The sequence below is a fragment of the Neofelis nebulosa genome, chromosome 5 (assembly GCF_028018385.1).
Source record: "Neofelis nebulosa isolate mNeoNeb1 chromosome 5, mNeoNeb1.pri, whole genome shotgun sequence".
In the NCBI taxonomy this organism is placed as follows: Eukaryota; Metazoa; Chordata; class Mammalia; order Carnivora; family Felidae; genus Neofelis; species Neofelis nebulosa.
In genome coordinates, this window is record NC_080786.1 from 48,059,492 (window position 1) to 48,082,841 (window position 23,350).

A 23,350-nucleotide genomic window follows, 5' to 3' on the forward strand; every position below is an offset into this window, starting at 1 on the left:
TGCATCTCTCTCCAGCTCAGACTTGCTTCCAGACCTGATGTCTCCTGGTTAGACAATAATCCTCATGAAAAACAAAAACGGTTCATGCATAACTTTTTCTTCTCTGTCTTCCTTCTACACTTGCCCCAAGCTGTTGTGTCCCTCTTTGCCCTGTACCAGCTACTTCTGGGGTGCTCTTTCTTCTTCCATAGTGTACCATGCTTCCAACTCTTCTCCTTCCAAGTTGAGGATTGGCACCCAACTTGGGAGGGCACCCAAGAACTTCCTCCTTGGTAGACTGCATTGATTGCTTAGTCACTGAGGGGACATTTTAAAGTCAAAGAACCCTGCATTAAAATCCCAGATCACCCAAATACTAGGAACATAGCTATGTGACCAGAGGCAAATTTTACCATTTATAAGATGGAGTTTTACCATTTATAAAATGAAGATAATAGCACCAACTTAACGAGAGGAGGCATTGAAATGTTGCAGGTAAAGTCCTTAGCACGGTTCCTGGTATGTGCCCAACAACAGTAACCCTGAGCCTTGCTTTCCTTCACCAACTCCCCATTGACTGCATTCTCATTTATGGGAACTGTGTGCTGATACTCAACATGCTCATTCAATTTGCTCCAAATATGTTGTAACCGTCAGCGTGATTTTGACATGTATAGTATAACGTTGGTACAACTGTCTAGTTTTAATATTAATGGATTCTTTTTGCTATTTTCAGCTATTTTTATTCATTTTTCTGGGCTTCAAAGAAAGCGGTCATTTAAATAAGCATGCTCTCCATCATCTTTCCTAAATTTCTCCCAAATCAATTTTCTAATTTGTTTTCTAATTAGTTTTTTTAAACATTATTTTGAACCTTTTCCCTGAATGTAAATGCCAGCTTTGTTTTTAATAAAGCATAGTACTAAAAACTATCTGGGTGCAAGAACAAAAGGTATTTACCACCTTATTTAAAATAGATGGCCAAACTGATTTTTTTAAATCTTTAAAATCTCACACAGTCAAATCCCATAATTCAATTGAATGTTTTTTCTTGGCTTCCTGGCTGCAAAGTAACAATTTGATTTCTATTTAGCTAGCACTTACATTTTTATTAATTCTTTCATTGCTTCACAGGTGACAAAATAAAACTCTGATGTGATTTTTTTTCCCTCCCTTTTCCCTGAACAGGGAATAGTCAATTGCCCAATTTTGGTATTTTTGCCTCTACCAGCATGTCCTAGTGAAAGACATCCCATTATGAACCTCTGAATGTCAGAGGAAGATGAATGGCTTTGAATATTTTGAACAATGTAAACTGAACAGAATATAGAATATCTGACATTTTAAACCAAATTCTTTTCAGGGGGGAAAAAAAGTTACGGTTAAACGTTTCATACAGAAAATGAGCCTTGATTCTCTCAAAATCACTGAAAGAATTATATGTGCCGATGATAACAAATTCTTTGCTTTTAAAGGACACTGAATATGAGTAATTCAGAGCCTTATTTCAAGATTACTAGTCAATCTATGCCTTTTACTGACATTAACCTTACTGTAAAATGAGATCATTTAAATTGGTCTTTTAGTTGACTGGCTGACATTAAGTCATTCATTCTGAGATTTAATCAAGTATCAACTGAAAGTCTGTTCTCTGGGTCGAGTTACCTACTCTAGTAAACCGTTTGGAACAGGGCCTTAATACTGTTCATTGAGCTCATAGTGCCCTGGGTTCACGGTGTCCTTAACTCCTTGTTTCCTGAAATCTGTGTTTGCTTCATTTTTCTTTGTTACCGTTATTCCAGATCACCTTGTGTGAAGAAGGTGAGAGCCAACTCTATTGTGTGCTTTTGTTGCCATGGTGAAGAAAATAGTACAATTCCACAGTTAATAAAGAGTATCAGGGTGAGGAAGATATTTCTTCCAAGCTCGCATGATTTTCATTTCATTACGGTGGAACTAAGGAGTATTGACAGGCCTGTCGAAGCAAAATCTTATGTTAGATGTAGTTCATAATGTCATGCTATTCACTCAGAATATAGTACTTTCCTTTGAGAAATTATTTAAAATGCTTGCACTAGAGGAATGTTTTAAAAGGAGCTTCATATGGTCATATTTTTTTCCAACTAAAAAGGAACTGACATTCTACAGATTTCCATTTTGAAAACTGAACAGTCACAGAGAAACATTGTTGCAAAGGGCCTTATTAATTCAAGCTTTGAAAAAGTGATTTGTGGCTTTTCTAAAGGAAAATGTCTTCATTTAGCTATCCCAGCCAAAGTTGGGTGCAGAAAGCATAAAGGATCCTTCATCTCACTACAAGTGCAAAGGGTAAAACATTTTTAATAATTTATTTGGTTCATCAAAAAATCTCCCCTCCCATCCCTTCCATCTTATCTCTTTCCTTCCTCAACCTGCCCTTCCTGCTCCCCTTACCTCCCTTAAAAGATACATACAGATGCAGAAAAGCTAAACGTGTCTGGAATTTGTACTAGAAGAGATATGGGGGGTAACTAAAGTCCAAGAGTGGAGTTGAAAGCCTTTGGCCCATGAATTTTTCAGTTGTTAGGAGGCAGTGAGCTGAAACTGGGCAGTGTAATTCAAACTGCCACAGCTGAACATTCTGTAAGAGCTCATGTCAATTTCAAAATCTTTCATAAAAAGGAAAGCAAATGGAGAGGTTTCTTAACTGCAATTTTTTCCTATTAGACTTATCCAAATCTAACTCACTATGATGAAACGCGCTTTGGTGAACATTTCCTTTCTTGCTTCAACCAAGTAAGGCTAGAAAAATAATTTTAAAAAAATAGACTGAAGGGAAGTGAGAATATTTGAAAATGGCAAATTTCTAACTTCTAACCCCATTGTTAGCATGCCAAGTCCTTTGTGAACTACCAAACTGTGAAATCTGCAAATAAAGTGGAAGAAAAGGCTGGAGTGACTCACATTATGGTCTGCTGATAGAGAACATAAAGGTATGTTGATGTTACATAAGGATTTTGCTCTCTGGATGACGTTCAAGTAATAGAAAAAAAGTGTAAAAAGGAAGTCAAATGCACGTAAGGTTTCTTCAGAGCAAGAGAAGTTATCTCTAAACATAAATAGCAGAAACTTTGTCAAGAAATTTTTCTATAGTACGAACTATCAGGATACACACTATGTGAATGTGGAAGAATTCATCATTGTAGAGCACTCATACTGGGTTACACTTGGCTTTATCTCATGTAATCCTATGTATATCAACCCAAGGAGGTGTGCACATTTTTACAGATGAAGAGAGAAGTCATTTCTATAACCCTTGAAGTCAGTTCTGTAGGACCCCATCCCTACTCTCTGCTTCTTGCTGATAAGGAAAACAAAAGTTTCTAGTATTTTTAAAGAGGGGGCAGAGAAAGAGAAATTAAAGGCAGAGGAAATTCATTAATTTTGCCTGGTTAGCTTAATTTTGTCACTATGTTTTACAAAACAAGGCAGGTATTCCGATGGTCACATAACCAGGGAATTCTATTTTTTTTTTAGCAAGATATTACAAGTATTTGTTAGAATCATCCTCCAAATCTCAAAACATCCCCTCCATTTTATTACAATCTATTGAGTATAATTTTCCCTTTTACAATCACATTTATTTGTATGCTATTGAACACCAATCCATCACAAATGTGAGCAATTTTAAAGATCACACCCAACTTGAGTAAAAGACTGCACATTAAGACAGAGAGGGGGGCGCCTGGGTGGCTCAGTCGGTTAAGCCGCCGACTTCGGCTCAGGTCACGATCTCGCACTCTGTGAGTTCGAGCCCCGCGTCGGGCTCTGTGCTGACAGCTCAGAGCCTGGAGCCTGTTTCAGATTCTGTGTCTCCCTCTCTCTCTGACCCTCCCCCGTTCATGCTCTGTCTCTCCCTGTCTCAAAAATAAATAAACGTTAAAAAAAAAATTTAAAAAAAAAAAAAAAAAAGACAGAGAGGAAATGCAAAACATGGACAAGGACCCTTCCAAACATAAAATCTAAATGTTGATCCTGGTAAAACTAGTAAATATATAAGCATTTAAGTCTCCTACATGAAGCACAATACAAAGGTAAATCAATATGTATTGTTTTGCGGGTAAGGCCCAAGGGTCTAGATGGATGATACGCCTGAAGCTGGTTGAAGACAACGGCCACTGGATTCTGCAACACAACACTGCATACACAGAGGAGGATTTTTTACTACATTTACAGGATGAAGCACTTTTGGTGAATTTTGTTTCACAGATGGTGTATCATGTAATCACAAGTAGGCTAATATTTTTGTTTTCTTTGGAAACTTGAGTTTGAAATTGTGGTCCAGAGGAACTTATCACGGATTTCACATATAACTTCTAAAGCATTTTATAATAATGAACTATTTCATTCACTTATCCTTTTAGTGAACAGATATTTATTGTATGTATAGTGCTTACTAGGCATTGGGTGGAGAACAGAGCATGGAATTGATACATTTTGATACTGGACCTCAGAGATCAGAGTAAAACACAAGGACACAAAATTCCAGAACAGTTTTACAAAGTGGTGCTTTAAAGCACTAATCCTGCAAAATACTCCCTATTCCCTAAAGGGCTGTGTGGCTAAACTCATTTAAGTAATACTACATTGATATCTCATTAGAGGTAAATTCATAGTGCACACTAATGTACCAAAGGCTGAGAAATTCCACAGGAAAAATCCTTTTAGCTTTGTCAACCTCGAAACAGTTTTTTAAGTTTTATTTATTTTGAGAGAGAGAGAGAGAGAGAGAGAGAGAGAGAAGAGACGGGAGAGAGAGGGGGGAGAGAAGGGGGAGAGGAAGAGAGCTGGAGAGAGCTGGAGAGAGGAGGGGAGGGAGGGAGGGAGGGAGAGAGAGAGAGAGAGAGAGAAGACCAAGCAGGCTCCCTGCTGTCAGCACAGAACCCAATGTGGGACTTGAACTCAAACCAAGAGGAGTGTGACCTTAGTCGAAATAAACAGTCACATGCTTAACCAAATGAGGCACCCAGCACCCCTCAAAACATTTTTTTTCAAACGTGGTCACATCCTGTTGCGTGGAACATTCTAGGAAAGATGCCAGGCAGCTCAGAGTTAGGCCTATTTGGGAATACTGCTTTAGGTAAAAAATACAAGAACAAACAAGCAGATGTCTCACTCTGGAATAGTTAAAAGAACAGAAAAAAAAATTAACAGCAAAATATTCTAATTAGGTCATATCTCTGCCACTGAGAGACCAAACATATTTGGAGTAAAACTAACTTGGTAGAGGACCTTGCTATGTATGCTCTGAAACTATAGAAACTCCCTGGCTCTTCCCTTGCTCCTACCCAGGAAGGGTTCCAGGCAAGTACTAGGCAGGGGCTGGGGACACAGTAATAGCTCCCTACATACAGGGAGCTGTGAGCTAGTTCACCTTCACAACTGAAGGATAATTAGACCTAGTATATAATTCTAGATACAAAGTAGTTTCCATCAGAAATGTGTTCCTACTATGGGCCGCCTGGGTGTCTCAGAGGGTTGGGCGTCCAACTTTGGCTCAGGTCATGATCTCCCAGTCCCTGGGTTTGAGCCCTGCGTGGGGCTCTGTGCTGTCAGTTCGGAGCCTGGAGCTTGGAGCCTGCTTCAGATTCTGCGTCTCCCTCTCTCTCTGCCCCTCCCCCACTCACAGTCTGTCTCTATCAAAAAATGAATAAACGTTAAAAAAAAAAAAAGAGAGGGGCGCCTGGGTGGCGCAGTCGGTTGAGCGGCCGACTTCAGCCAGGTCACGATCTTGCGTCTGTGAGTTCGAGCCCCGCGTCGGGCTCTGTGCTGACAGCTCGGAGCCTGGAGCCTGTTTCCAATTCTGCGTCTCCCTCTCTCTCTGCCCCTCCCCCGTTCATGCTCTGTGTCTCTCTGTCCCAAAAATAAATAAAAAACATTGAAAAAAAAAATTTTTTTTAAAAATAAAAAAAAAAAAGAGAGAGAAAAGAAATGTGTTCCTATGTTGTCTTCTAGCATCTGCTGGTGAGGAGAAGTATCATGGAACAGATTTATTTTTTTTTATTTTTTATTTTTTGGTAATTATTTGTTTTACTCTCTGGAAATGTAGAGTTTTGTTTTCTTTTTCCCTATGATTGATTACATCTTTTTTACTCCGTGTATTTTTTGTTTTAACCTTTTTTACCCTGATTAAGCATGCCAGAAGTTTTAATTACTGTCTTAAAAGAAATGACTTGGACCATCCCAAAAGCTAATAAACAGGTAGAGATCCTCAGCCTCATTAATAATCATAGAAATGCAAATTAATTTAATAATGAGGTACTATTGTACAGCAATTAGACTCACAAATCTGGGCAATGCCAAATACAGACTAGAATGATGAGGCAGAAAACCTCAAACACTGATGGGAGCTCAGGCTGGGGTGGCCCTTCTGGTGACCAAAGTGTTACTAATTATGCAACCATGCCATACGGGTACCTATGCTATGATCAAGCAATCTAGTTCTGGGTGTATAACCCCACACACACCCCTTTAATAAATAGTTGAGAGAGAAAAGACTTCATCTGGTGACATGTTCCTTGCACTGATATTTTTAGAGGTGGAGAAGTAGATGTAACTGGGAGAAATAAACTGATAAAATGTGAACACACATTCAAAAGAATATACACAAAAATACACATTAAGTAGAATGTTCCCACAGTTGTTGGGGTAAAAGAATCAGAGAGTGAGCAAAGGAGAATGCATTACAACCTAAAATTTCCACACTTTTGTAAATGGCTTCCTCTCATCATTCTCTCTCTCTGTCACAGAGCCTAATGTCACAGAATTCTGCAATTATCTTCACCATTTTTTCTTCTTGGTTATTTGAGCTTACTCTCTTATGTTTTCTAACTTCATCAGACAAAAAGCTCAATTCATTTATTTTCAGTATTTGTTTTTTTCATCAAGGTTTTCAAAGCTCACTTCCCCTCCAACTCTCCCTCATTGCTTATGTTGAGACCATCTGGCTTCTAATTCTAGAATACTATTAAACATTTTACTTATTATGCATCGAAAATAGGCAGAGTTGTAAGCTTTGCTGGATCTTGATGCAAAAGAATATCTGAATAGCAGAAAAGACAAAAATGAAAGGTGAATTATTAGGCTGGACTATCAAGAAGAGAACTTCTCCCAGAATGCACTGAGAATTTAATGATGAAAGTAGGAGATACAATTTAATAGGTAAGAATCCAGAAACTCCATTTTTTCAGAGAATTTGAGGGAAAAAATTTTTTGCATCCTGAACCCTCATGCACAAGTGGTGGGAGTAGAAACCTGTGGTGGCCAATCTGAGGCATAAAACATGGAAATAATTTTGAAACTGTATTTAGATGTAATCAATGACCTAGTATGTCAGCCTCTACAACGACTCCAAGTGATTCCCCTTCCGGGTATTTACACTCTTGTATAATTGCCATCCACATTGTACCAGGTAAGGTGATCAACTTCCTAGATGTGCTTGGGACTCATTTTTAAAACCTGCAAGTCACATTTTAAACCTGAGAAATTCCTAAGGCCAAGGCAAGCCAGGACAGTTGGTTAACCTGGTACCGTGGTTGGTCTAAATGACCAATAGCATGTAGCAGAAGTAATGGTAGAGCACTTCTGAGATTAGTTTACAAAAGATTGTGGCCTCCATCTTGGACATTCTCTCATGGCTCACAAAGCAACGACTTACTCTGGGGGAACATAGCTGCCACTGTAAGTGGCCCTGTGGGGAGGACTATGAGGCAAGAAATCGAAGTCTCTGGACATGTGAGTGAGATTGGAAATTAATCTTTCCTCAATTATGCTTTAAGACAGCTGTAGCCCAGCCCAGAGCAGAACATCAAGCTTATAGAGATCCTGAACCAAACTACCCAGCTAATCTGCTATGAGATTCAGTTCCCACAGACACTATCAGATTAAAAGTTTGTTGTTTTAAACTACTAAACATTTGTTATACACCAGCAGTACATAAATAATATGCCAGGAAATCAACTCTTAAGCATACATCCTAGAGACACTATTGAATAGGTAGGTAGGTAGGTAGGTATGTTCACTGAAGCACTGTTCATGGTGTAAATAGATGGAAGGGGTATATAGATTTTCTTCAGTATTAGAACAAATTAAGTAAAATATAGTAAATGCAAATAATGTAATACCATGAAACACTAGAAAAAATGAATTAGACTGTATGGGCAGAACCTCAAAAACAGTAAGTTGTGCAAAACAGTCACATAAATTATCATTCATAACATGATTTAAATTTTTTTTAACATTTATTTATTTTGGAGGGAGCAAGTGTGCACACAAGTCGGGGAGGGGCAGAGAGAGGGAGACAGAGGATCCAAAGCAGGCTCAGTTATGTCAGCACAGAGCCGATGCAGGGCTCGAACTCAGGAACCATGAGATCATGACCTGAGCTGATATCAAGTCAGCCGCTTAGCCGACTGAGCCACCCAGGCACCCCAATAACATGCTCTTTAATGAGATATCAAAAAGACAGAAAACTCTTAAATTTTAAAAACATTATGTTTACTTTTCATTTTATAAATACTCAGATACACAAAAAATAAAAGTCCTGGCTATGGGAGAGGAGAATATATTTTCAAGTAAATGTATTCTCAACTAAAATTGAGAAGTGAAATATGGGCTCTGTAAAGGCCCTTGCCAATACTATCCCATGAACTAAAAAGGGCATTTAAACTCCATTCTACATAACTGGGGTCCAAAAATATTTCCACAAATAAAAATGGAAACCAATGTTACAACCTCACGACGTTACAACCACACTTACAAACATAAACGCAAAAAAAAAAACCAAAAACCTGTAAACAAAAAATGAGAATTGAATCTAGCTAGGTATTAACTTTTTTACTATAATGCATTAAAGAAAGGTTTATCCCAAGAATGGATACAACTCAACCTTAAGAAATAGACTATGATTTACAATATTAAGAGATTAAGAATATATATACGGTAATCAAATTTGATGAACAGGCATCTGATAAAAATAAACAATTTAATACATATGCTTCAATTAGTCTATCTAATAAAGCTTCATATATATATATGAAACTTCCTCTGTTTGATAAAGGGTATTTTCTAAAAATCTGTAAGAAACAATAAGCTTAATTGTGATATATTGTATTTTAAAACTTGTACACTGAAACTTGGTTTCTAATGATTTGATACCTTAGAGCTATTTCCATTAAATTCAGGAATGTGACAACGACATTTAGTCTCATTGATACCCTTCAATGATATAGGTTGAGATTCTAATTAATACAATAAAACTAAGGTAAGGCAATAGTGCATAAAGTTTTGAAAGGAAAAGATAACACTGTCACTATCTTCATGCAGTAATTGATCCAGAAAATCCAAAAAAATTAAATGCTCCTAGTACTAAAAGTGAAACATGTAGTTCTTCCAAATACAATGTCCAGTTTGAAAGTACAGTAAGAAAATGTTTTCCTTATCATCAGAAAAATTCAATTATAATAACAACACCAAAGATGGTAAGGAATAAAATGTGAAAAACCTATATTAATAAATTTTATCTATTTTTACTGAAGGATAACAGATGTAAAAGAAGAAATTTATACCAGGTTCTTAATTAGAAAGACCTAATGTAACAGCTCTCTCCAAATTAGTCTATGTAATCACTGTATTACTGCCAAAATTGGAATGAGAGGTCTCATAAAAGAAATGTCATGGACTGCATTGAAAGTTCATTTGAAAGGAACAAAACAGTATAAGGATAGCCAGGAAAAATTCGAAGAAATTCTTACAGTAAGGGGTCTTCCCTTAGAAGTTTCTAGCACAGTATCAACTAGAGTAATAAAAACAATATAGTTCTAAGGCAGGAATAGGCAAATAAAGCCAAAGTACAGAATAAGGTATCTAAGTAGACCCATGCAAGATAAACTCTTAGTTTTTACTACAGCCAATTACAAATTGATAGGAAAAAGAGCCTACTCAAATGGTTAGAACAATTAGCAACCTACTTGGAAAAAATAATGTCATCTGTAGACTTGACCTCATTCACCAGACACTAGATAATTTAAATGGCTAAGAATAAAATAACCCAAAGTTATAAAAATATGTTTATAACTTCGTGTGGTGAAGGACTTCTTAGAGATACAAAAACCGGATGCTATAAAGGAAGAAAAAGATATTGGTTCATTTTACATACAGTTTTTGAACTTTCTAGCAGGTATCATGAGAATGACTGAGGGCTTGAAAGTTGACTTTGGAATCAGAGCTCCGAAAGAGTTCTACCAGTTGATTACATGGCCCAAGTAAGGCATGTAATACCTCCAGGCTTCAGTTTTTTGATCTGTACAATGAAGAGAATAATAGCACCTTCCTCACAGGACTGTTGTGAGCAACAGAATAGTGAATATATAAAGCACTTAAGACAGACTTTGGCTTATAGTAAATATTACATAGCTGTTTGTTACTATTAAAAACAAAAATTAAAAATACATATTTGCATTTAACATATAGGATCAAGTTACAAAATACATAAAAAACCCTTTCAAGTCATTACAAATAATTCCCAATATAGGTTAAAAACATGAACAGTTCAAAGAACAAGGTATGCGACCATACACATACATTGAAAATATACGAAATGTAAACATTTTCAAAATGGCAATGAAAACGGTTTATGTTTTTGAATGTTGCCAAAGATATGGAGAAATGTCAGTAGGACTATAAGTTGATGAAACCTTTTGAAAGGAAACTTCATGCATGTGTAAAATGCAAATGGTCTTCCATTATTAATAACAATGTCATGTGTAGGAAGACAGCTCGTAGAAATATGTCCACATATGTGCAAAGACTTAAAGGTGTTTTCCGCAGCATCCCTGTATGACAGAGAAATATTTTAAAAGCCGTAAGCATCCACTCCATGGAGGCAATTTGATAAACACCTTTCATTCATTCTACAAAAATGAAGCAACTCTTAGAAATGAATGAGACTGTCCTATACAAACTGAGATAGAGAAATAAAGCCATCAAATTCTATTAAAAGAGGTATGTTACATGTTAGTGTACTCATCTTTATAAATAATATTTACATATTATGTCAATGAATAGAAAGTTAACTGGCTCTCTGTCACCCCAAAGTTGCCACTACTTGTTGCTGGAAATTGGAGGAGAAGTGTGAGGATAAAGGGCTGTTTCATATGAGTGGAAGGGGTAGAGATTAAAGTAAAATAAGAACAAAGAAATAAAGAGAAAACACAAATAGCAGTACATGATTTCTTCTCCGAATGGGCAATAAAACAAGTCATAAAAACATATTTATGCAGGCATCTATCTACATTGAGATCTATACCTATCAATTTAGGATTAGTATGAGGATCAAATAAAAAAATATGCATATAGTGTTAAAATTTTTGGCACATGGTGAACTCTCAAAAATGTTTACATGTGTTGTATATGTGTGTGTTTACACATATACACACATATGTGTACACATAATACACATATGTATACACATATGTACAAATATTTACATGTGTATACATATGTGTATGTGTGTGTGTATATATGTACACATATACACATATATTCATTTTATTGTGAAGGATAAATGCAATAAATGCTATTGACTAAGAACTGACATTTTTCTCTTGGGCCTCAGTACACCTCCAGAGCACTTAACACCATGTGACATCATCTTTGCTCATAAGCTTACCTCTATATATGGTCTGTTTCTCTTCAATGAAATAAAGTTCAACACCTGCTGGGAGTTTTGTCCCATTCTATTTGGAAGAGAATCTAGCACACGGTATGAACTCAGTATATGTTTGTCAAATTATAATTTCTTTCTGCCGGTGCTTATCTCTTGTACTGATTAAAGTATTTCCCACTATAGTAAATGCTTGAGTGGTAATCCCTAACCACTTCCAGCAAATATTTCAAAATAGGGATGTGAGTTCTATGCTTTCACTGATTTGTCGACTTGCTAAGAACAACATTTGACCACACTTACCAGATATCAACAAGCTTCATGAGCTATTTTGCTGAAACAATAAATGAATGTTTTGAACAGAGGTAGACTTTTTTTTCCTGTGAAATGTCTATCCAAATGGGAATTAGTAAAATGAAATTTGACTCGTCCCCAGAATCCCAGAGCAGCATCCATGCTTGCCAAATACAGGAACTCATCAGCGAGGAAAAAAATGTTTGTCTTCAACTTTCCAATATAAGCTATCTACAGCGAACAGAGGAAATATGAAAATAGCAACTGGCAATGTTTGTTTAAATTAATGCCAGGTTTTGCTTTTCTCTTGAAACAAATTCAGTTGCTAAGGTAAGCTTCGTGTAAGGAAGGGCAAATGTCTGTTAAGCCAAAGGCTTCTGAAGTTTAATTTCCTCTTGAAAAAAGAAGTATGAAAATCTATACTGGGGATGAATTCTAGACACCATCATTGGTGGTTTATGTGTCACAGTCTTTTTGGAATCAGCTATGGAAAAATTTGCAATTTGTCATTTCCAAGACAGGAAAAATAGCCTGATCTACCCACATGCTATTTGCCCTTTTCTTTGGCACATTTATCTTTTACCCATTACTTGGTAAGAACTCTTTGCATACGAGGCTATTAATACTTTATTACTCATGTTGTAAATACTTTTAAATTTGTGTCGTTTTTTACAGTCTTTATCCATACAGAATGCTTTAATTTTTATGTAGTCAAACCATATAATATTTGTTGTTCTGGTTTTTGGCTGGAGTTTGATGTTGAGAAAGACCATTCCAAACCCAAAATAACTAAGCAAGCTGAATTTCCTTGTATTGATTTCCTGGTTTTGTCATTACAATTAAATGTGTGACAAATCTAGAATTTATTTAGGTGGATAGTATGAGGTAATGATCAAATCTTTTACAAAATGATCTCTGTCAAGAATATTTTAATATGTATTAGGGTGAATCTTTTCCACCCTATTGCTCTTCATTTTTAGACTTCTCCTGGCTATTTTCTATTTTTCTTTCATGTTTATTTTTCCAGATGGGTTTTAAAAACCACTTTTTACATTTATTTATATGAATATATTTTCATTGCAAACATTTAAAAAAGAATATCTAATAAAATACTATTTTCTCTTACTACTTCCCATATTTCTACCCCTTTCCCCAAGACTAATGATGGATAACACTTCTAAGTGTACGTTTCTAAAATACTCTCTATTCATTTAGACATTACGCTTTTGTACACATTTTAACATAAATGAAATCATACATTACTGTTTTTGAGCCGTTTTAACTTCATTTCAGAGACCTCTATGTCAACACATAGTGGTTTTCCTCATTTTAAGACTTATGTTTTTTATCAAGACATACACCTTTATATAAATAAATTATATATTATATATAATATTCAAGTGGATGTGCATTTATATTGTTTCTCTATTTTTCTGCCATGACACACAAGGTTCTTCATAATGGAATCACTATCGTACAAACATCTTTTTGCCCTTCTGCATTTCTTTTAGATTCTTAGAAATAGGATTGTTGAACCACGGAGTATGAATACTTCATGAACAGCCAAACTGCTTTCCAAAAGGCTTTAGACATCTACTCTGCTATGAGAAATACATGGGAGTGCCTGTTTTGTCCATTCAGTCACCAGTTTGAGTCATTTGCTCACATGGCTTCTATTTTGCATTTCCATGGAGGAGAATCAACAGACTCTTTATTGCTTCAAAGGCCAATAAATTGATAAAATTGGATGGAAGTAGGTCATTATGATATATAAAAGCAACTAACAGTAAAACAATAGAATACACTCCAAATTACTAGGGGTGAGGTGTACCTTAGCAAAAAAGATCATACAACAAAAAAGAAAATAAAGGAAATATTTCAGTATAATAAAAAGAAAAAATACCTTTAGCACCTTTTCCTAAACTCTTCAGAGTAGATCAAAAGATTAAAATTAATTTGGAGGAACCAAAGGTAACTTTATGAAATTTTATGTATGTAATGTGTAACATTTATATTATTGTATATAAAATATAATCACATATCCTATGTTATATGTAATATGATTATATATAATGAGAATAAATCTATCAGTCTCTTGCTTGTTGTTGGTAAGGCAGATATTGTTGGCTGTCCACACATCCAGCAATAACCCACCTTTCTTGCTGGGAAATCAAAAGCCAATTTGAGCATCTTTAACATCATGGTATAAACCATGAATCTGAATCAAAGATGATAATCCAATTTCTATTTCTTAGTAATTGATGGGTGTGTGAGATCAGAGGGAATACTAATGGGAGGCTTCTGAACTTAAGTGAGATAATAAATTGTTAATGTTTAATCTACTCTTCACCAGCTCTTCTATGATTTATTTGTAGTTGATGCAAACAGAGACTACAGTATCCTCCAACCACAGATTCATACATGTGGCAATAGTTGGAATTAAACAACCTCTCCCCTAATCCATTACTGGATCAAGGCAATTAAAACTGCTACTGCAAATCATGATAAATAACAAAAAAAAATATTTCATATCAAACAAAACCTATGAGGTCAGAGTGAAGGACTACATTGAAGAAACAAGATTAAAATCAAAGTAGTGCTCAAGAAGTGTGAAAAAAGAACACGAGAAAAACCTCAGAATAGCAGAGCAAAGTCAATTATGAATTGAGAAAAAAATAAGTTAATTCCTTTGAATTTTTAATAAAGTAGAAATGATACTTGTTAGCATAATACAAATTATGCAAAACTTTAATTTTTATGATTATAAAATTTAATAATTATGTATTGTTTTCCTTGTTTAAATTTTTTTAATGTTTATGTTAGAGAAAGAGACAGAGTGTGAGTGGGGGAGGGGCAGAGAGAGAAGGAGACACAGAATCTGAAGCAGGCTCCAGGCTCTGAGCTGTCAGCACAGACCCTGACACGGGGCTTGAACCCACAAACTGTGACATCATGATCTGAGCATAAGTCAGACTCTTAACCAACTGAGCCACCCTTGTTTTCCTTCTTTAGATAGATTACACCTTAAAAATAAATTTTACAAAAAAATACATGGGTGAGCACTATATGTGAATATAGCACACTAAATATACATACATGAATATATGCTATTTGAAAATGTATTTAACATCAACATGAAAATAAAATTTCTAAATTTCTGGATGACATTTAGTCCTCCAAAATATAGAAAATGCATCATTATCTTTAATGACATAATATGTCAGTTATTTTAATGAAAGATCTGTTTATTTAAAAAATATTCATCAGATACCTATTTGTTACAAGGTATCATCTGCTTAGGTGAATGGAATATAATAGAGAACAGGTACTCATAAGCTGTAAGATTTTTTGGTTGTCATTGAAATATATTAAATTCACAAGGATAGGATTCATTATTCACTATTTTTAAAATCATTTATTTTTTCTGAGACAGCGTGGGCCAATTAAACCTGAAAGATTCATGCTTGCTTTCATTTCATGAAATCATCTTCAATGATAATGTAATTTGTTTCTTCAGAGTGTTCTGTTCCCTCCGTATACAGAGCTTCTCTTTGTTCTTCCAATCTCCTCTTTTCTAACAGCTTTCATTGGATGCTTTTCCTGTCTTCTCTGCTCTTGTTATACACTTCTTGCCATGTTACTGACTTGATTTTCTAATTGTCAGATCTGCTTTCTTTTTTCTTCTAATTTGGTTTTAATATCTGTTATGGCTTTGTTAGTGAAATATACCACTTAATCTTTATCTCTCATAGAATTCATAGGCTTTTAAAATCCTGAGAGTGAGAAACCAGTTGACTGTTTTCTCTTCAAATGAAAAATGTATTTTGTACATATTTTTGAAAAAAAAAATGTTGCATAGTTCTACTAGTTATGTTGCTATTTTACCTATCATTTAGTTATGACCTGCTACTTGACCTTGAATAGTACAGTATAGTCTTTTGATTCCACCTCTTGTTTATCAGAAAATCATTTTAGTGCTTCTCAACCATAGTATACATTAAAGTCACTTAAGAAAAAGGAAGGGGTGGGGCGCCTGGGTGGCTCAGTCGGTTGGGCGGCCGACTTCAGCTCAGGTCACGATCTCGCGGTCAGTGAGTTCGAGCCCCGCATCGGGCTCTGTGCTGACAGCTCAGAGCCTGCAGCCTGTTTCGGATTCTGTGTCTCCCTCTCTCTCTGACCCTCCCCCATTCATGCTCTGTCTCTCTCTGTCTCAAAAAAAATAAATAAATAAATAAAGGGTAAAAAAAAAAAAAAAAAAAAAAAGAAAAAGGAAGGGGTGCCTGAGTCCCAGCCTAGCAAATTCCATGTCAGTTTTCAAGGTGAGCCTCAGGTAAGTCTCATGCTCTTCAGCTAAGGCCTAGATATCATTGGTTTTTATTATCTGTTCGTCTCTTTGAGGGTGGTAGAAATAGAGCTGGGCCGAGGAGGAGCTGGAGATGAGAAATAAGCACCGTTGTTTCTTCTTTTCTCTATTCATTGAAAGACCATCACCAGGGCCACTTGCACAGGTTACAGAGAATCCAATGGCATTTTCTTAGCTGTAGCTATTCATTGCCTTCTAATGTAATTAACTCTCCTTTGACACACCTATTCCTATGCCCTGAGTTGACATATCACCAGTAGGTACCAGTAACAAATTTTTAGCGCTAAAAGGAATCTTAACAATAATACATTCTCTATTGAAAAAAATAAGACACCAGAGGGTTAAGATAGTTGCCCAGGGAGTATAGAGAAGGTGGGATATGTGAACAAGAAGGGTTATAACATACTAGGTGCACTGTTAGGTGCTTTATCCACATTACATCATCGAGTATAATTCTTGGAGGTAATTGGATGAAAATCATCAGTTGCCTAATCAGTATTCATTCCCTATCTTTCTACATCCTAATAGCATCTAGATTTTTCTTTGAGAAAACATCATTCCCCCAAACCAACTTTTAGGTGCAACATTGATCAAAAATCTCCTTCCATTTGCCAAAGTTAACTTGTTTGGGAATGGGAAGAAAAGCAGGTGTAAGCCAAGCAATACACAGCGTTCTACACATTGTGGCTGGCTCTACACGTTGATTTTTTTTTTTTTTTTTTTTTTTTTTTTTAGGGCAAGGCTCTGGCCTTTTAAGCGGTTGTGGGAGGGAATGCTCTTTCTCTCCCTCTCCTATTAGACATGAATAAGGAGCATGTAACTCCTGTTGCTTCCAACAGCCACACTGTGACCATCAGAAAAATTAGCATAAAGGCATTGCCCAACCACAAAAATAAAGGAGAATACTGGGGAAAAAATAGCCCTGAATGAACTATGCCAGACACTGCCTACATTCAGACTTTTCAGTTAAAATGAGCCAATACATTCTCCTTATTGTTCACATTTTGAGTTTTCTGTCCCTCACAACTGAAAGAACCGTGATTGAATCAGATCTATTACTCCTGCTAGGTCATAAAAGTAATCATCTGAGGCTGGTTTGCACTGCCCAACACCAGCCACATGTGGATATTTAATATTACGGACAAAAATTAAAAATTCATTTCCTCAGTTGCACTATCCAGATGTCAAGTGCTCAATAGGCACATGTGGCTAGTGACTACCTTATTGGACAGCACAGATATAGAACATTTCCATCATCACAGGAAGGTCTATTGGATAGTACCAGTGAGGGATCAGAACTTAAGTAATTTATCTGTAGTTGCACCTGTTTACTATCTGAACACAGATTTTAGGCATTTAGAGGAGTGGAGATTTTTTTTTTTCAGATTCCATTAAATCCCTGTGGTCAATGTTAAGAATATGTATAACTATCCAATGAAATTGGGCCACTTCCTGGATGTTTACATTCTACCTCTGTAAATATAGCATAAAGGAAGGGCCCATAAGATATTCACCCATGGCCTGAGGTGCCTCATTCATACTATGTAAATCTTTATTTATGCTGATTTTGAGTTTCTAGTACTTGTATCACCAGTATTTGTATTCGTTGTTCTTGCCCAAATTTGTATCAATGGTTAAACCTTTTCCTAACACTTCCATTGTTGCTGCTTTAATTTTCCTCAAGATTCTTCAGCGGTTTCCCTTCCCTTGTGAATCTGCTAAATGTCTGTCTTTGCCTTTCTATTTTCAAATACTTGCACATAGAAAGCTTTCCCCAAGGTATCTGAGCTCTCCTCTTGACAGACACTGTGACATGAATGGAAAAATAGTATGAATTCCTCCATGCATGTCTGAAAATGAATTTGACAAAGCTTATTAATACCAATAGCCTTCTGGCCATTTTTAAATCCAAGCATTCCGTTCATTGGCAGTGAAGCTTATTTCTTTTTGATTTGCTTTTTAATAAATAACCTATTGAGCACTTGAAGTGCTTGCTGGTTATCAAATTTAGAATTAATTGCACTGCATTTCTCTGGGCAGATTAATAAAGCTGCCTATTGAAGAATTCTATTCTAATGGACATTTTGTGGCCCTGTTGGAAGTAATACTGAACATAAATGAAATAAAGATTTGGTTTCAAGCATGACTAGGTTTACAGTCACATTAACTAATGGATGATATGAGATTTTAATCTTTGATTCTTTAAAAATTCTTATTTTTATTAAAAATGCTATATTCTACTTGCTTTTAAATATTTGATGCAAACACATAAGTTGTTTTCAAAATGCTTTCCAAGTCACCTTATTATGCACATTTTATACATATTCTACCAATTTTTACTCTATGTATTTTTTAAGCTTTTATAGAAGATACAAGATTTTGTATTACAGCAAAGTGCATTGGGCATTGGTATTCAAGCACAGGAAGTAATGTTAATCCTGAGTTTTACCATGCTCTGTTATTTCGGTATCGTTGCTAAGTTGTTTCATTGGTAATGGTGCTTCCATAACAGAGAGCTCAATTAAGGTTAATTAGCAGAACGGGCTTGACACCCATGATTAATAACCTAACTGCTAAGCTAATGCACTGAAGTTCTTGAACCATGCATCTAACACCAGGTGTGATCTTGCTGGAGTAATTGAAGTAATAAAGTGTCTTTTCCATATGCTTAGTCAGCAGAAATAATCTCTCAGTGAACCTTAGTTCTATTTAAGATGGTTTTGTCATTTATTTTTGAATAATGCTTGGCTCCCATTGTATTATCACAGTGAAAGGATAAGGATGTATCCAGAATCACTGTTGTAAAAGACAGTTGCACATATGCACATATACATATAGGGAGCTTCTCTCTACATATACATAGATACACGTATATAGAGAGAAATTCCCTTAAGTTTTTATATTGCTCAATACATGGTCTTCTTTATTCTTGCAGTACATCTTTCTGTAACATAGGGCTCCCAAATTAGAGAGAGCAAACTACATCTGAGAATATAGTTCTTTGGTCACACAAACACGAAGGCAAAATAAGATCCATTCTTGGCAGCTGCAATTGCCCTGAGCATTTATTCCTGTCATAAATATCTTGGTGATTTCACTTACATTCGACACATATTTTGGATAGCTCATTCTACTCTAGGAACATTTTTGTTTTTACCCACCCTGGATCAGAGTAGATTCCTTCACTACCATTAAAAATATTCAAGTATAGGGGAGCCTGGGTGGCTCAGTCAGTTGAGCGACCAACTTCGGCTCAGGTCATGATCTCACGGTTTGTGGGTTCGAGCCCCACATCAGACTCTATGCTGACAGCTCAGAGCCTGGACCCTGCTTCTGATTCTGTGTCTCCCTTTCTCTCTGCCCCTCCCCCACTCATGCTCTGTCTCTGTCTCAGAAATAAACAAAAAAATTTTTTTTAATATTCAAGTATGTATACAGATACAGTCATTCTAGTGGAAAGAACACAGCCTGGCAATCTGAAGATCTGAGTCCTAGATTGGTGAACTATGGGCAAACTATCTTTGTAGAATACAGAAAGGAATAACCGTGTCTGTCTTGTTTACTATCGTATGCTCATAAATTAGAATAGTGTCTGGCACACTGAGTGCTCTATAAATAGTTACTGAAGAAATGAATGTCATCACAGGCATAGACTATGCGATCTACTAGGTCTAATAATGGTTTCTATAGTTGCATCCTACTGTGTGCCTGACAGTGTTAATCATACTTAATAGACATGCAAATGGCTTCTCTTTTAAATCTTTTTTTGTATCTTTTCTTTATGGTAAATGAAAGATAATGCAATGTGTACTATGGAATTCTTTAAACAAATGTTTAAAATACATGTAAAAATGCTTATAAATTTAAAAGCATGATGTCAGTTAGTCATTATTAGGCCATCTATCTGGATACATCTTGCCTCATCATTCCACATTTCCTAGCATTTGGGGACAATGGTGAAAGATGTTTTGCTGAAGAAAAATATTATATCTAGAGACAACGATATAGAGAAAACAGATGCTTAGTAGGGTAAAAATGCAAATACAATGGCAATAAATTTATTTTGTTGTGATCAAATGAACATGTTTATTCACCAAGTCTGTTATTACTCACCAACTTTCTAGCTTCAACGTTGAAATGTACATACCACAACCAACACCAGAATGTATCAAAAATATTCAGCGTCTAAGTGACAATTTTAGTAGTAACTTTCCCAACAAGAATCTTCCATTAACAAAAATATAAGAAACAAAAACAGTCAGATTCCTTAGGGCTTACAGCAGGTCTCCTGAAGTTAAACTCCCTGCTTTTGAGGACACAGCAGTCTCTCCTGGTCCAGATCTTACATCTGAATCTTGGACTTAAATTTTACCTCCTCAATCGTCTTTCTTTAGTCCCTCACACTACAGGGTATTTCCATTCTGCAAGTGCCTACAGCATGTGATGACAGCACACCCAAGGTTTTTTTTGAGAGGAGGCAAAGCTATTTTATTTTTAGAATGCTGTCCTTGTGTCACTTGAAGAACTAGCCTTCTCATCTCCTTAACCTGTTTTATTTCTTTGGCTAAATTATATGCTTCAAAGGCAGAAACCATTATTCATAGTTTTATGTTGTCCCTCACAAGTCATAACAAATTTATTAGGTACCTAATAAATACATGTTGATTCTGAGAATTCAATACAAAAGCACAGAATGTTAGAGCTAAAAGAGATACTTTAGTTATCACCATGCTTCAACGTATTTAAGTTTATTTTGAGAGAGAGAGCGAGCGCGCAAGCAGGCGCATGCGAGCGCGCGCGCGCGCGCGTGTGTGTGTGTGTGTGTGTGTGTGTGTGTGTGTACAAGTGGGGGAGGGGCAGAAAGAGAGGGTGAGAGAATTCCAAGCAGGCTCTGCACTGTCAGGCAGAGCCTGATGTGGGGCTTGAATGCAAACTGCAAGATCATGACCTGAGCTAAGATCAAGAGTTAAACGCTTGATTGACTGAGCCACCTAGGTGCCCCAATATTTTTTTTTCTGAAAACCCTGTCACCTCCTTTATTTCTGGAGGAGGGTAAAAGGAGAAGAGAAAATATTCACTTGAATTTGAGGGGGAGCTTAGTGGGAAGCAATAGTAGCAACAATTTTAGGCCTCTAAGGCTCCTCTCTGATCACAAGGGAAAGCTGAAACTTCCTTGTTTGGAGATTTAAGAGTTTAATTTTTCCCTAGAGCAAGATCATCCATTTTTGCTGGGATAAAATAAAGAACAACAAACTCAATAGCACCAAATGGGGTTTAACACAGAAAATGGGGCCAGGTTTCTCCTTTCAAATGCACATTTTTTACATTAAAATATGTTTATAAATCATAGTTGTTTTTCCTCTCAATTCAATCCTTCTCCTTCCCCTACCAGGAGCCCGGGGAACTGGAAGAGCACGTGCATTACTGACCGGATATACAATCCGGACGCCCCTTCCAAACCGGAATCTGATTACTAATGGACTGGCCCAGCACAGGGCTGCCCTCAGCGACAAGAAGCAGTAACTATATTCTCAGGGAGAATGGGTACTGAGGATGCCACCAAAGAGTCGAACGCTGTGCATCCATGAGAGAACTGTCTCCAGAAAAAAAAAAAAAAAAAAGAGAAAGAGGCACAAAGACCTGGACAGGGCTGGAGGAGAAGAGTATCCCATGGATATTTGGCTATTGCTGGCCTCCTATATCCGTCCTGAGGACATTGTGAATTTTTCCCTGATTTGTAAGAGTGCCGGGACTGTCACTTGCACTGCTGCCTTTTGGACCAGTTTGTACTGAAGGCACTACATGCTGGATGCCTCTCTGGCTTTGCGCCTGCGACCAGAGTCCATGGAGAAGCTGCGCTGTCTCCGGGCATGTGTGATCCGATCTCTGTACCATATGTATGAGCCATTTGCTGCTCGAATCTCCAAGAATCCAGCCATTCCAGAAAGCACTCCCAGCACATTAAAGAATTCCAAATGCTTACTTTTCTGGTGCAGAAAGATTGTTGGGAACAGACAGGAACCAATGTGGGAATTCAACTTTAAGCTCAAAAAACAGTCCCCTAGATTATAGAGCAAGTGTATGGGAGGGTTGCAGCCTCCCATTCAGTATGAAGATGTTCATACCAACCCAGACCAGGACCGCTGCCTACTACAGGTCACTACCCTCAACTTCATCTTTATTCCAATTGTCATGGGAATGGTATTTACCCTTTTTTACTATCAATGTGAGCACGGACATGCGGCATCATCGCCTGAGACTGGTGTTCCAGGACTCTCCTGTCCGTGGTGGCCGGAAACTGCGCTGCAAATAGGGCGTGCAAATCATCCTGGACCCAGCGCACAGCGTTCAACTCTGGTGGTGCCCCAATATTTTTAATGTAATGCCTTTGGGCAGGGCAGGTGGTCTCCAGTTCACCAGATTCCACGTCACTTTTGCCTAACCCTGGCCATTTCCACAATTACTTGGTGTCTGAGACACCCACAGCTATCATTCTGATTGACATCTGTAAGGGAGCGTGCTCCAGAAGCCTTCACTCAGTTGCCTGAATTGACAGTGAATTACCTTAATGACAGAGCCAGGCCTAACCTGAAGGCCTTATTTTTAATTTATCTATTTTATTTTTTCAGAACACTTTAATCTCACCACGTTGCCTCAAGTGGTATTTAACCTTTAGACTCTTTATATGTCAACTGCTTTCTGCACCCAAATTCAGTTATAATGAAGCTGCAAAATGGGAGATATTATAGGGATATTTGTGAGTACACAGTATGCACTATAAATTGTAACATATTATTTCTAATATATATATGTAATTTGATAGGTTAAACTTTCAAAGATATTTCCATAGGAATGCAGAAGAATGAATCTACAATCGTAAAATATTTAGATATGTGTAATAAGCTAACAACCACCGAACACATTTTATAAGACTGTTATACCAGAGGGATCTTTAACCCTAATCTGTATAAACCATTACTGGATCATGCTTTAAAATATTATCAAAGGCCCTC

At 36.7% G+C, this 23,350-nt stretch overlaps 1 pseudogene; it reads left to right on the plus strand.

Moving 5' to 3' along the window:
* The first annotated feature begins 21,875 nt into the window (after positions 1 to 21,875).
* LOC131513108 (transmembrane protein 183A-like) lies at positions 21,876 to 22,779 on the plus strand (annotated as a pseudogene).
* The last annotated feature ends 571 nt before the right edge of the window (positions 22,780 to 23,350 follow it).